General features: G+C 34.7%; 1 non-coding gene across 1 annotated transcript; it reads right to left on the minus strand.

The window, feature by feature from the left end:
- Positions 1–10,527: 10,527 nt before the first annotated feature.
- LOC124509068 (U5 spliceosomal RNA) lies at positions 10,528–10,641 on the minus strand. Its single transcript, XR_006961407.1, has one exon. It is a non-coding gene; the product is annotated as a U5 spliceosomal RNA (small nuclear RNA).
- Between the last annotated feature and the right edge of the window lie 4,199 nt (positions 10,642–14,840).

A 14,840-nucleotide genomic window follows, 5' to 3' on the forward strand; every position in this document is an offset into this window, starting at 1 on the left:
TCACAAATTGAAAATGGAATCATAGTTTTTATTCTTTTGCTCAAAATTGTGTCTCAGAGATTTATCCATGTTGAATAGTGTACCTGTAATTTGTTCATCTTAATTGCTATTTATTACATGCTTAATATATCACAGTTTCTCTATTCTACTGTGGGCGAAATTTCAGTTTTCCCAACTTTTTTCCATATAAAAATAGTAACAGAAGGCATATATATGTATATATATACACACACACACATACATATATATGTGTGTGTGTATATACACACACACACACACACATACATACATTCTCTGTCCACAAGATTAATATGACATACATATAAATGTTTCTATACATAATCTTTTTATGTATCTGTTTACATACACATAGAACTTTGCTAGAACGGAATTGGTGGGTCACAGGGTGTGTAAGCCTTCTATTTTTTCAGCAAAATTTTTAATGATGTGGTAAAATCAATAGTTTATATGGGTACCCAAGGTTCTACAGTTTTGCTGACACTTGATTTTGTTAAATTTTTAATTTTTTGCCAATCTGGTAGGTATGTAATGCTATCTCATTATGATTTAATTTGCAGTCACCTGATTAGAAATGAGTTGAGCATCTTCTCATATGTTTGTTCAACCATAATATGTTCTAAAAGCTTTCCTGTTTTTCTATTCACAATTAAGGTTTTTAATCTATTTGGAAATTGTTTTATTTAAAATATGTAGTTTGTGACAGATTTTTTTTCTCTACACTTACCCTATTTATTGAAAATTTATTGAAAACTGTCCTGTCCATGTTGATCTGCACCATCATCTCTTTGAGATTTTAGGTATTCTTTTTTTCTAGGTCTCCTATTACTTCATTTGCTCAAATTTTTCTATCTTTGTGCTAACAGACTTACATACTACAACTCTATAGTTGGTGAGCATTTAGACTATACTGAAGACGCAGAATAGACCCACACACTATAGTGCGTTTGCCTGTGATACTTATGATGCCACACACAGAGCAAGAGTGTATGAAAAGGTTTATTACGTATAAATGATACTTTCTGAGAGGATCAGAGCTCAAACAGGCTCATAATGACTTGAGAGAATGAGGAATTAAGACTTGGTTAGGACTTTCACTGAGTTGGGGGGAAGGCCAGGGTAATTGTTCCCACATGTGGGCAAGGGCTTACTTGGCTTGAATCTCCTGCAATGTCAAGAGTGAGTGCTTTCTTATTATCTTGCCTAGATGTGGGGCAAAATTGGAACAGGGAGGAGGGAAGTTCACCAGTTAAGCGTTAAATTATGGAAACAAATTCTTTAACTTAGTCCCAATATTTACTGATTACTAGATATGCCATGTTTCATTGAATTAAATTTGGTGTTCTATGAGGCCTGCAGCCTCAAGTCTGCAAGGTAGGCAAAAGTTCCATTCAATGCTTTGTTCAACAGCTCAGTATAATGTATTTCACTGAGAAATGAACGCCTTGGTCATGGTCAGTAATGTCTGAAACTCCAAAAGGGATAAGGAGTGTCTTTGTGAGGCCTTGTGTTATGGCTTTAGTATATGTAGACACATGGGTGACCTTTATTTATATTTGGAGTATCTGCAAGGCAAGAGAATACCAGAATCATTACCACAAAGGAGAAAACCTTAGACAAAGGTTTGTTTTGCAGCATTTGGCTGGAACCACACCAAACAATTAACATTGTCCCATATGCATAAAAATATGCATATGGGGCCTACTGTTGTCCAGGACATTCAGTGTTAAGATGACTGCCTGAAATGTGGCCATTTGTGCTAACCCTGAGTCCCATCCTTCATCAGGGACGTACTAGGGATGAAAAGCAGCAATTCTCTCCTGAGCTCCATCACATGCAATGATGCTGTAACCAACCATAAATGCATGAACTCCCCTTGCTATTTACCTACTAAATTGCAGAGGCATTTATTTGGTTGACCAGGGAATCCTCCAGCACTATGGCATTTGGTAAAGGACTGAATACAGGGAAGCCCATCCCTTCCTGCAGGTGGGATATGGTGGAACACTCAGGTTTGGCCCCATCACATAGTGAGGAGGCCTTGGTAGCCATGGTGAACTTAGAGTGAGCTGCTCCCATGACCTCACATGGCAGAGACAGCTAGGGATTGACAGTCACAAGCTTAGGGGCTCTGAGAGTTTCTATTTCCAGGAGAGCCCCGTATATGGACAACAACTGCCACCCTAATGGCATACAACATGAGACAGAGGTGGACAGTTTCTTGCCTCAGAAAACCACGGGCAACTTATGGCCATATTAGGAGACTACAGGTGGCATGAGAGGTTGTTGCTAAAGTCTCTAAAATGAAGGGTTAGGTAGGACTCTTTCAAACACTATCAGGAGTGCCTATTATATTTCAATTTGGACCGATTCTAAAGCATTTTGTTGGACAATTCCATTCAAGGTGGGTACATTTATAAAGAACAACATAGATGACCTAAGTAAAATATAACTGTGGAATATATTTGCTCCAGATCCCAGAAAGGCCTAAAATATATTGCAGGTTTTGAGATGGTCAAGAGATGTTTCTTGATGGTGTCAAATATCAAGAAGCCCTCAGTTTACCAAGTAATTTTCAGAAACTAATCAAGACAACAGGTACTTACACTATGTGTGAATCAATGGTTCATCCCCTTTTCTGTGAGCTCTTTAGTATATGCATGCTCTGAAGGAATGTGTGAAATCAAACTCTTCAGAAGAGGATCTTGTCAAGGTAGTGTCTTACTTGCACTCTTGGAGAAATTTGCATGCAATTACTATCTTGCCTTCAAAGGTGTATTTATGTCCCTACAGAAATTAAGCCATTTTGCAATAGATCCTTCTATTAAATCATCATATTGCACACCTTGTACTTCATAATATTGTATGTCAATTAAATCTCAATAAAGTTGGGAAGAAAAAGAAGCAAATTCTAGCTGAAAGCTCTTGAAACAGGTACTTAACAGAATATATTACCTACATCTATAATAGCAAAACGTTTACCACTTGCTCATTTAATGGAATTGGTAATTTCAAATTTCAAAAACATTGGTAAAGGAGCTTAATGGGCCCATGGTATCAAGGTTGTGGTAATCTATAATTAGATAGTATTTTTTCTTTTTCTTTTCTTTTTTTTTCTTTCTTTTTCTTTTTTGTAGATTTAAGAGCAGACCAAATTGGACTAAGGAATGGAAAAGCAGTGAGGATAATCATGTTTTCTCTAAAAGTTTTGTATAATGAGTTTCAATCCTTGAAGGCTTTCATTTAATTTACATTGGGTAATATTAGTTAATTTAACTAGGGAAGAGAAGACATATTTATGAGGTTCCATTTTGCAAAACCTAATTAAAAAATTTTTCATATTTATTTATTTTTGAGAGAGAAAGAGCATGAGTGGGGAAGGCTAGAAAGAAAGGGAGACACAGGATCTGAAGCAGGCTCCAGGCACTGAGCTGTCAGCACAGAGCCTGACGCGGAACACTAACCCACTAACTGTGAGATCATGACCTGGGCCAAAGTCAGACGCTTAACCAGCTGAGCCACCCTGGCACCCCCAAAACCAACTTTTACGTGTCAAAGATTCTGTTTAATTTTACACTTTATTGGGTCAAAGTGTCCATTTTCATGATTGGGTTGCTATGACCATAGAAAATTTAGGCCAAGTGATAGTTCTGATAGTTAACATGAGGTGTACCTTTTTGTCCTCCATGTAATATCTTGTAATCTCCCTAAGAGTATGGGGGGAGGCCCCTGGGTATAATTAATTTAACCCCACTTATAACTTAGGCCATGAGATTTTCCAATTGGTGCAATTAGTATAGTTCATAATCTATGTTATCATGTCATGGAGGTAGAAAAGTCAATCAACATCCTATCTTTTTGCAATATAAATTATTTTATTAAATTTTGGACTTTGATTGGGTCAAATTGTGGACTTCAGTTACAATTATTTGTTTCCTACCCCAGTGCCCAGGTTTATTTCTTTCTTTTTCTGTCCCACCACCCCCATTTTTTTTGTCATTACTATATCTATTTTGTGGTGGAGAAGGTGGTCTGTAGTCTGTTTATAAGTTATTTCTTCCAGAGAACCTCAAATCAGTATTGTCAGAGTAAGGACAGTCTCCCATGTCAGTGGTTTCTTCATAGGGTTTAAAGTCCCTGGGGCAAAATAAGGTTTGAATTAACCCCCTTTCCTATACCACAGGGATGTCACAGTTGCTTTTCCTGATAACCATGGGGATTAGGATATTATGTGGAGATAGAGGCATGGGTAGCAGCAGCGGTAGCAAAGGCAATCCATAGGGTTCTAATAAGCCATCTACCTTCAGCATTATGGATCTCAACAATTCAAACTTCAAATAGTAAACAACATACAAATCGTGTCCGTTTTTCTTCCACATGAGTAATTACCCAGTGAGCCTGCAATGGTTGAAACACATAAGCAATTGGTCATGGATTAAGAGTCTGTCCCTTGATCCTAATGTCAGCCACAGCTTACGATGGAACTGAGACACATGATATTAGTATGGTTAAATCTGTGATAGAGTGCCCTAGTCAGTTTGAGCAGCTATAGCAGAATATTATAAACTGAGTAGCTTAAAAAACAAACATTTCTCACAGTTTGGAATACTGAAGTCAGAGTGCACTCTGAGATCGGAATGCCAGCATTGTTGTGTTCCTCATCAGAGACTTCTATCTGATTATGTTTTCACATGACCTTCCTTCATTCATGCATGTATAGCGAGATCTTCTGTCTCTTCCTCTTTCTATAAGGGTATTAATTTCATCATAAAGGCCCCAATACCATGACCTAAGTTAATCCTAATTTCCTGCCAAAGGTCATACATCCATATACCATTACACTGGAGAATAGAATTTCAACCTGTGAATTTTGTGGGGACAGAAACTTGCAATGCACAGCATAGGGCCTTAAAAGAACTCAGCAAATGCAGCACAAAGCAGCTCAAAGTGCATGCTGACTAGGAGAGAGCAGATCAAAATGTATGCATACCGTCAGGCAGCAAAGCCAATAAGCAAATCAAAACAAAAGAACCTACTCCTGATGGCGGTAGACATTCTGCTCATAGTGCTAATGGTTGTGTCCACCCATAAGAAGCAGTATAGACCCCAACCCGAAATTTGGTTCTGATGTCAAGACTCATGATGTTATATTCACACAAAGATTATGTGAAAATATTTACTACTTACAAAATGAGGCTTTTTGGGGACAGCAAGTCTGACTTCCCAAGGAGATAAAAAATGGCTTCAAAAAGTGAGGAAAGAGTATTTGTTTGGGGTTGTTACTTTGGGGTGTGGCCAAGGGTTTCTGCACTTGGGCAGATACTTCAAAGGTTTGAATCTCCATCTAGCATTGAAAGAAGGAAACACAGGCTTTCTAATTAGTCTGATTATTTGTGTGGCTTCAGGGGAAGAGGGAAGGATGAAACTTAGAAGTGTTCAAAATCGAAAACAAAATATGGAATACTGTCTTAAGTAAGGTGCATCTTCCCACTTACATAATTATAATGTGTTTTGCTGTGATTCTCTCTGTGCTCATCCTTCTTGGAGTTTGCTAAGAGTCTTAGGTATATAGATTCATGTCTTTTATCACATGTGGGAAGTTTTTGGCTATTATTTGCTCAAATATTTTCCCCCTCTTGCCAGTCTCCTCCTCTCTGAGGCTCCAAATATTCATATGTTGCTATATTTAACGGTATCCAAGTCTCTTAGACTCTGTTCATTTTTCTTCATGATCCTTTCTTCTCTTCAGAGAGGATCATTTAAATGAATTTATAATCAAGCTTACTTATTTTTTTTCTTCAGTTTACTAATACCTGCTATTGGAAAACCTGTCATGAATTTCTCCTGTTATTGTACTTTTTGGCTCCAGAATTTCTTTTTTTTTTTTTTTTGTACAATTTCTATCTCTTGGTTAATATTTTTTGAGATATAATTCTTCTGATTTCCTTTAGTTTTTTTTTTTATTTTTTATTTTTTTTAAATTTTTTTTTCAACGTTTATTTATTTTTGGGACAGAGAGAGACACAGCATGAACGGGGGAGGGGCAGAGAGAGAGGGAGACACAGAATTGGAAACAGGCTCCAGGCTCTGAGCCATCAGCCCAGAGCCCGACGCGGGGCTCGAACCCACGGACCGCGAGATCGTGACCTGGCTGAAGTCGGACGCTTAACCGACTGCGCCACCCAGGTGCCCCCTTTAGTTTTTTTATCCATGATTTCCTTTAACTTTTACATCATATTTAAAATATTTGATGCGAAGTCTTTGTCTAGGAAACCCATCGTCTATGCTTACTCAGGAACAGTTTTTGTTAGTCTCTTCTATAAATTGGCCATACTTTCTGGTTTCTTTGCATACTTCATAATTTTGTGTTGAAAACAGCATTTTGAAGATTACAGTATTCTAACTCTGTAAATCAGATTCTTCTCTCTCTTCAGGGTTTGTTTATGTTGCTTGCTGTGACTGTAATAGTTTGTTTAGCAACATTTCTAAACTATTTTGTATTCATTGTAATGTTCTGAAACTCTAGTCTCTGTTCCTTTAGGTTGCAGTCAGCTAGTGTTTTTAGAAAGATTTCCTTGAATGCTTGGAACCAAAAATTGGTTTAAAAAAATGTTCTCTAGTCTTTGCAAATTGGTTCTTTGTTGGAGTATCTTTCAATGATTAGCCAGGCCATTTATAAGTCACCCTTAGCCTTCACTTCCTGCTTGTGCTGAACCAACAGATCTTCCAGAAGTAAGTCTTAAAAGAGTGTTATTTTTGTATGTTCAGAGTTGCTCTCTTGATTTTCTTCTGCGCTTCTCCTGTTTCTCACCTCCTTGTCTAACTGGCCTGCATTATATTTCAACTCTTTGTGAAAAAAAATTGACTATCATATTTAAATTCACAAAAGATTGTTCTTGTTCTATTCATTATTTTTCCTTTCTCATAATACTTTGCTATTCTTTATGATGATTTTATTTACTGTTTCTTTAAGGTGTCATTCTATTACTTATATTTCCTTTTTATTTTTTTACCTCTTGGCTTTAGGGCCTATTTTTATGTTGGAGGTTTCCCTCAAATATCTGGTTATCCATGTTCCGAGGATTTTATATGGCCTTGAGGCTTATTTTGTATTTATAAAAGTCTATTAAGGACAAATATTTTATTTTTTAAGATTTAATATTTAATTTATTAATGCTATTATTTTAACTTTGAAATACATTTTATAAATCAGCTATGAATTTAGAAGTCCTTGAACATATGTTCAATTTCAAAGGAAGCTAACTGTAAACTTTAAATTGCATTTATACATGTCATATTTTTAATTTCCTTCTAAATTACCTCAGTTGTCTGATTAAAACAAAACCTTCCTGTGTATTTAAATGATTTATAAAACTAATAAAGTAAACTTATGAATATGATTAATCCAAGTTCTCTCAGAATTTAACACTGAGTATATGTCTAATAAGATTATATCTCTAAATCAAAAAACTAAATCAATTGTTTAATAGTAATTAGAAGGCCATATTCTCTTAAAGATTCTCAGTGCGTAAAATACAATAAATGTAAGTACAAATTCAAGTGGCTTATGAGACTCATTCCCTTTTTCTTTCTTGGACATTGTTGAATATAAAACCCAGCATACTTAGAGTAGCACAGTATCTTCTCCCATTCTGTAGGCTGCCTTTTAGTCTTGCTGTTTCCTTTGCTGTGCAGGTTTTTGCCTTGACAAGGTCCCAATAGTTTGAGTTTGCTTTTGTTTCCCTTGCCTTCAGCAACATGTCTGGTGAAAAGTTGCTCCAGACAAGGTCAAAGAAGTAGTTTCCCATGTTCTCCTCGAGGATTTTGATGGTTTCCTGTCTCACATTGAGGTCTTTCATCCATTTTGAATTTATTTTTGTGTATGGTGTAAGAAAGTGGTCCAGGTTCATTCTTCTGCATGTCACTATGCAGTCAATCTGGAGAACAATATGGAGGTTCCTCAAGAAACTAAAAATAGAACTACCCTATGATCCAGCAATTGCATTATTAGGTATTTACCTAAAGGATACAAAATGCAGATTTGAAGGGGTACATGCACCCCAATGTTTATAACAGCATTATTAATAATAGCCAAACTATGAAGTGAACCCAAATGTCCATCAACTGTTGAATGGATAAAAAATGTGTTTATATATACAATGAAATATTACTCAGCCATCAAAAGAATAATGTATTGCCATTTACAACAATGTGGATGGAGCTAGAGTGTATTATGATAAGCAAAATAAGTCAATCAGAGAAGGAAAAGTACCATATGATTTCACTCATGTGGAATTTAAGAAACAAAACTGATGAGCACCTTGGGAAGGAAGGAAAAAGAATAGAGGGAAACAAACCACAAGAGACTCTTAAAGATAGAGAACAAACTTTATGGTGGGTGGGAGATGGGCTAGATGGGTGATGGGTATTAAGGAAGGCACTTACTGGGATGAGCACTGGGTATTGTAGCTAAGTGAAGAGTCACTGAATTCTACTCCTGGAACCAATATTGCACTGTATGTTAACAAACTAAACTTTAAAAAATAATCAAAAATAATGTACCACAATAGAAAAACACAAGGTGCTCCAGATGCTCTACCTTCCCAACAAGGATATATCCCCCGCCAAGAAGATCCTATTGATATATAGTCAATGACACGATCCCTACCTTTTTCTAGCTTCTTCATGATTATGTATAGAAACATAAGAATGCATGCCCTCTACTGCCTTTCTTCCATACTGTCCTTCTCTGATGGACCTGTGCAAGCTTCTCTGTGGGATAATGAAAATTCAAACAATCATATACACACTACTACAGAGTTCTGTGCCTGCAAGCTACTCCGATAAACCTTATTGGCTTTAATAATAATGTCAATACACAATTTCCCTACTAACAAAAACATATCTTTACCATGACTTTATATATTAAGGGAGACAGTTTTTCTCAGGTTATTTAAATAACTTACTATTTTGTGGTTGCTTTGTTTTGAGCTTCAAAATTTCAACAGGAATTAGTCTTGGAATTTATAAAACAAGTGTCCCTGACATTGAATGTACTAGGAACCTTTACATTCACACACACCAAATTCTATGGTCAGGACCTCATAAACTTTTATAGAAGTAATTAAAGCACATTCTTTGTCATAAAGAAAATTATAGTTAAGGTAGACTGTCAACACTAAGGAGGACAGGTCTTCTATGGAAGTGAACATAATTTGAAGAGGTGTGATAATAATCGCAGATTAATCTACATTTCTAATAGTCTCAAAAGAGAGGCAGGTTAGAGGATGCTCAAAATGGTGGAAATATCAGAAGAAAAAATAAGTTGGTGGAAACATGTTTGTGAATGTTTTTAGATCTAACTCATTTACAAACATTGTGACTATAGCAATGTAGAGAGAAGTTTGTGAAATTCAAAATAATAGGTTTATTATAGCAAGTCCTTCTGTATTAATAGTAATTAACCATCTGCAGCTTTCATATCATAAGCAGAAACTCATGATAATTCCCTGTTCACTAAGGCATGAAAAAGCTATTATTTACTCATTAGCACATTAGTTTAGTATTGTTCCTTTAATTACTAAATTCTGAGATATAAAGTATTAAAAGTTTTCCTTCAATTTAACTTACAAAATATAGAACATGCATTTGTTCATATACTGCCAATGAATATATATACCCTAATTGATTATTTTTAAATTTTGTGCCTAGGGAAAATTAAATGTTTTGAGATTACTTGATTGCTCAAGTTTTCCTGCTAGGAGAAAATAGATTTCCCGTCAATGCTTGGGTGACATCACACACTCCAGAATACACAATAAAAATACATTTATTTCATATCTGAGGTGTCTGGCACAGATATTTCTGAAAGGCAGAAGGCATGTAAAATGTAAAAACTCCTGGAAAAGTGCTAAACACTATAATCCAACCTGTCATAACTGTATTGCTGTTTAAAGATATTGCCTGAAAAGAACATTTAGAAAACTCTTGGGCTGGTAAATCAAAATGCTTCACTTTTCTCAGTAGCCAGTCAAAGCAATATAACTTCACTCCTAAATAGTGTTGTATGTATACAAGCAGGGGTGTGGGCACTGAATTTTTCTGATTTTTATTTATTTACTTCTTCCCTTAGGAAATTTAATTTTCTATTAGATAAAAAGAACAGAAAAGATATATTTAAGGATGTCACCCAGCTCATTTAATTGTATAATTCATAGCTAACTTCATGAAAAACTGACTACACAATTTGCAAGGCCCAGTACAATATAAAAATGTAGGATGCCTTGTTTAAAATTATTAAGAATTTCAAGATGGCATCAATCCAATAGCAGGGTCTTCCTAAGCTTGGAGACCATTGTGAATGCACAAGTCACATTCCCTGTTTGTATATAAACAGAAATGTATGGATTATGCATTTAATATTCTCAATTTACAAATGAGGAAGCATATATCCAGAGAGGTTAACGGCTAAGCCATGATCAGATACATACACCAAGATATGAAGTTTTGAAACAGGCTAGATTCTGGCCTGCAAAATAAATCTGGTATTGCTTAGAAAACATTCCACAGAAATCTTTAGTAAAAGGCGAAAGATTTATGCGATCTGAAGAGAAACTTAACAGGAACCCATGGGGGAGGGGAAGGAAAAAAAAAAAAAGAGGTTAGAGTGGGAGAGAGCCAAAGCATAAGAGACTGTTAAAAACTGAGAACAAACTGAGGGTTGATGGGGGGTGGGAGGGAGGGGAGGGTGGGTGATGGGTATTGAGGAGGGCACCTTTTGGGATGAGCACTGGGTGTTGTATGGAAACCAATTTGTCAATAAATTTCATATATATATTAAAAAAAAAAAAGAAAACATTCCACAAGCTAAATAAATTTTATAAATGGCGACAAAATAAGAAACATAACCAAAGTGTTTTCAAAGATTGGTGATATCTAAAATGTATAATAGTATTATTATTAACTATTCACCTAATGGATAGTGTGATAGTTGGACAACATCCAGAATGCACTTAAAGCCACTGAAATGTATACTTAAAAATGGCCAACATGCTAAATTTTTATGTTCTGTAAATTTTGCCACAATTTTTTAAAAAGTCCGTGTGATGGTTAAATTTATGTTTCAACTTGACTAGGCTCAGGACTGCTTGGATAACTGGTAAAACATCTTTCTGCATGTGTCTGTAAAGGTGATTTTGAAAGGAATTAGCATTTGAATTGGTAGACTGAGTGAAGAAGATTGCTCTCTCCACTGCAGGTGGGCATCAACCAATCCATTGGCCTGAATAGAACAAAAATGGTGGAGGAATGGCAAATTTGCTCTCCTTGAGCTGGGACACTGATTTTCTTCTGCCCTTAGGCATGGTACCCCTGGTTCTCAGGCCTTCGAACTCAAATTAGGACTTATACCATTGACTGCCCTAGTTCTCAGGCCTTTGAGTTTGGGCTAAACCTACACCACCAGTTTCCTGGGCCTCTAGTTTGAGGATGGCAGATTATGAACTCTCCATAATCATGTGAGCCAATCTCTTCTAAAAACTCTCTTTCTATATCTCTCTATATATCATTTTGGTTCTGGTCTGTTTTTGTTTGTTCTTTGGTTTTTGGGTTTTTGTTTTGTTTTGTTTTGTTTTGTTTTGGAGAATCCTAATACTCTCTGAGATCTATTTATGATAATATAATAATGATGATGTCAACTTTCAAGACCATTTAATCCTAAATTTTAGCCTTAAAAGTTTCTCTATCATTTTCTCACACCTGTTTGGTGGTCATAACAACTACAGCATACTTCACTAAATTGTATCAGCTTTCCTAACTCCATGTCTTTGCTTGATCTGTTTTTCAGACTGAAACACTCTTCCTTTCCTACATATCTATCCCTGATTCAGGAAGCCAGCTTTTGAAACCCACACACTTTCTTATTTTCAGCTTTTGAAATCCAGCTTATGCATCAAAAACCAAGTAAAAGGTAATTTCTAAGAAGTGTTCCTTATGTTCAACAATAAACAAATATTCCATTTTTGTAGTCATAATTTCATTGTTTTTTTTCTCTTGGTCTGCAATGAATTACAATTAGTTATGTATATATCTGTCTCATTACCTCACATTGCCTTGAAGAAAACTCATCAAATATTTTATAATAATATTTGCCTTTGATTCATCATAATCAACGGTATTTTTTCACAAAAGCATTATAATCTTGCCTTACATTCTAAAATTTGAAATGGCAAACTGTACCTCTCATGAAATTATTAAAAATTGAAAACATTAAAATTTCACACTTACTTTTTAAAGTTACAGAATAAGAGAAAACCAAGTATCGAGTCTTATACTCTTGAGTATGCACTATGAATACCAGTTTCCTATGGGTGTTCGATTTCTCTCAGAATATTTGATGTTTAAATGCTAGAGAGAGATTTAATTTTTCTTTAACCAACTTAATTAATTAGTACTTAGAATTAGTACTAATAACTTTTTTTTATGAACTTGGGTGCAAAATTCAGAGAGGGCTTGTTCCAATGCATCCTTTTGCAAACAGATGTTACTTTATGCTTATTATCCCACTACACAAGGGAGCATAGCATTATTATAACATGTCAGCCTGGTCTTTTCTCTTAATTCTTTTGGAAAATTGGCCATGTTCTACTGAATCTGAAGAAAAAACTGTATTCCTCTCTATAACTGATTCTTTAATAATAAAATGCCCACTTGATTACATTTGAGTTGAGATCTGTTTCAGTAAGACCATAAATATTAAGCCTCAAAGACCAAGTTCAAGTAGTTATCTCATTAAACCAGATATAATATTTACTGATAAAAACAAGAAAACGACATCAGGGCTACTTAGTCTTACATTGATAAGTTTTTGAAGAAATATAGGCTCCCTGTTTTAAATGATTTACATTATTTCCTAATTTTAGCAACTGGTGACTAAGAATTAATTGACTTTTATAAAGTCCTTCAGGAGTATTAATTTAACCTAGTTCAATTCCAAGTTAATGAAGTATGAACAGTATGCATCTCATTTCTAATTTATATTTAGTCCTTAAAACTAAAGTATTTTTAATTAACATTTTTTTGGAAATGAAATTTATTTGCTTTTGGCTTACTAAAGTATGATGCAGATTCCAATCTAATATTAACATTAGTCATTCTCACATGGAAGAAATATTTTATAGATTTAATCTAGAAACTTAGACAATAAAATAATTCAGAATTAGAAACTCTTGATGTGTGTATATTTAAATAGCTTTATTTTGTGCTTATTATACATATAAATGCATGCCTATTTCTGTAAGTATAAAATTATACCCAAAAGTATAAAGTGTAGGAAAAAATTAATCAGAAATATTCCACCTCTAGAAAATTTTTTTTGTATTTATTTAAACATTATTATGTCCTTTAAAACTGTATGTACTGGAATTTCTAACGACTGAAAAAGTTCAAAAAGCTCCTATTATGGTTGAAAATCTGTCCATTTGCAGGTGTAATTGAGTTGAAATTTGAATTAAAAATGCTAATGGTTTATAATTTAAAGTATTAAAACCGTGGCTAGCATATCTTTATTGTAACCAGTAGTATGGAGTACTGGTCAAGATCATAGTCAAAACATCTCAATCATTAAGTTAAAGAAGAACTTTTAACTTTTTTAAAGATTTATTTTCAAGTAATATCTATAATCAACATAGGGCTCGAACTCATGACCTCAAGATCAAAAGTCTCATGCTATACCGACTAAGCTAGCCAGGTAGCCCAGAATTTTTAATTTTTTAAATGCTTTTAATCATTTTTTTTTGTTGAAGTATAGTTGACAAAAGTATAAAGTATACACAAAAGTGTAAAGTATAGTTACATTATTTTCAGGTGTACAACATAGTTATTCTACAACTATGTACATTATACTATGGTCACAAGTGTAACTACCATCTTTTACCATGCAACACAACTACAATACCATTGACTGTTCCCTATGCTGCATTTTTTATTCCCATGACTTATTCATTCCATAACCTACAGACTGTATCTCTTATTCCTCTTCCTATTTTGCCCACCCCCCACTTCCTCCCCTCTAGCAAACATCAGTTAGTTCTCTGTGTTTATGAATCTGTTTCTGCTCTTTCTTTGTTCATTTGTTTTATTTTCTTTTTTAGATTCCACATATAAGTGAAATCATATATTTGTCTTTCTCTATCTGACTTATTTCACTTAGCATAATACTCCCTAGGTCCATGGTCCATCCATGTTGTCACAAATGGTAAGATCTCATTCTTTTTATGGTTGAATAATATTCCAGTGTGTGTGTGTATCTTCTTTGTCCATTTATCTATCAATGGACACCGGAGGTTCTTCCATGTCTTGGCTCTTGTTAATAATGCTTTGATAAACATAGAAGTGAATATATCATTTTAAATTAGAGTTTTCATTGGGTAAATAGTATTACAATTATTGAATCATAATTTTAATTTTGTGAGGAAACTTTATACTGTTTTACATAGTGTCTACACTAATTTACATTCTCATCAACAGTGCACAAGGGTTCCTTTTTCTCTACGTCCTCATCAACACTTGGTATTTCTTGTCTTTCTTATTCTAGCCATTCTGACTAGTTTAAGGTGAAATCTCATTGTGGTTTTGATATGCATTTCCCTGATGATGAGTGATACTGAGCATCTTTTCATGTGTCTGTTGGCCATCTGTATGTCTTCTTTAGAGAAAGGTCTGTTCATGTCTTCTCCCTATTTTTAATTGGATTATTTGTTTCTTTTTGGTATTGACTTGTATAAACTCTTCACATATTTTTCATACTCACCCTTATTAGATAA

This window comes from Lynx rufus, unplaced genomic scaffold (assembly GCF_022079265.1).
Source record: "Lynx rufus isolate CCGP_SWC_20201006 ecotype Redwood Valley unplaced genomic scaffold, mLynRuf1.p SCAF_13, whole genome shotgun sequence".
NCBI lineage: Eukaryota > Metazoa > Chordata > Mammalia > Carnivora > Felidae > Lynx > Lynx rufus.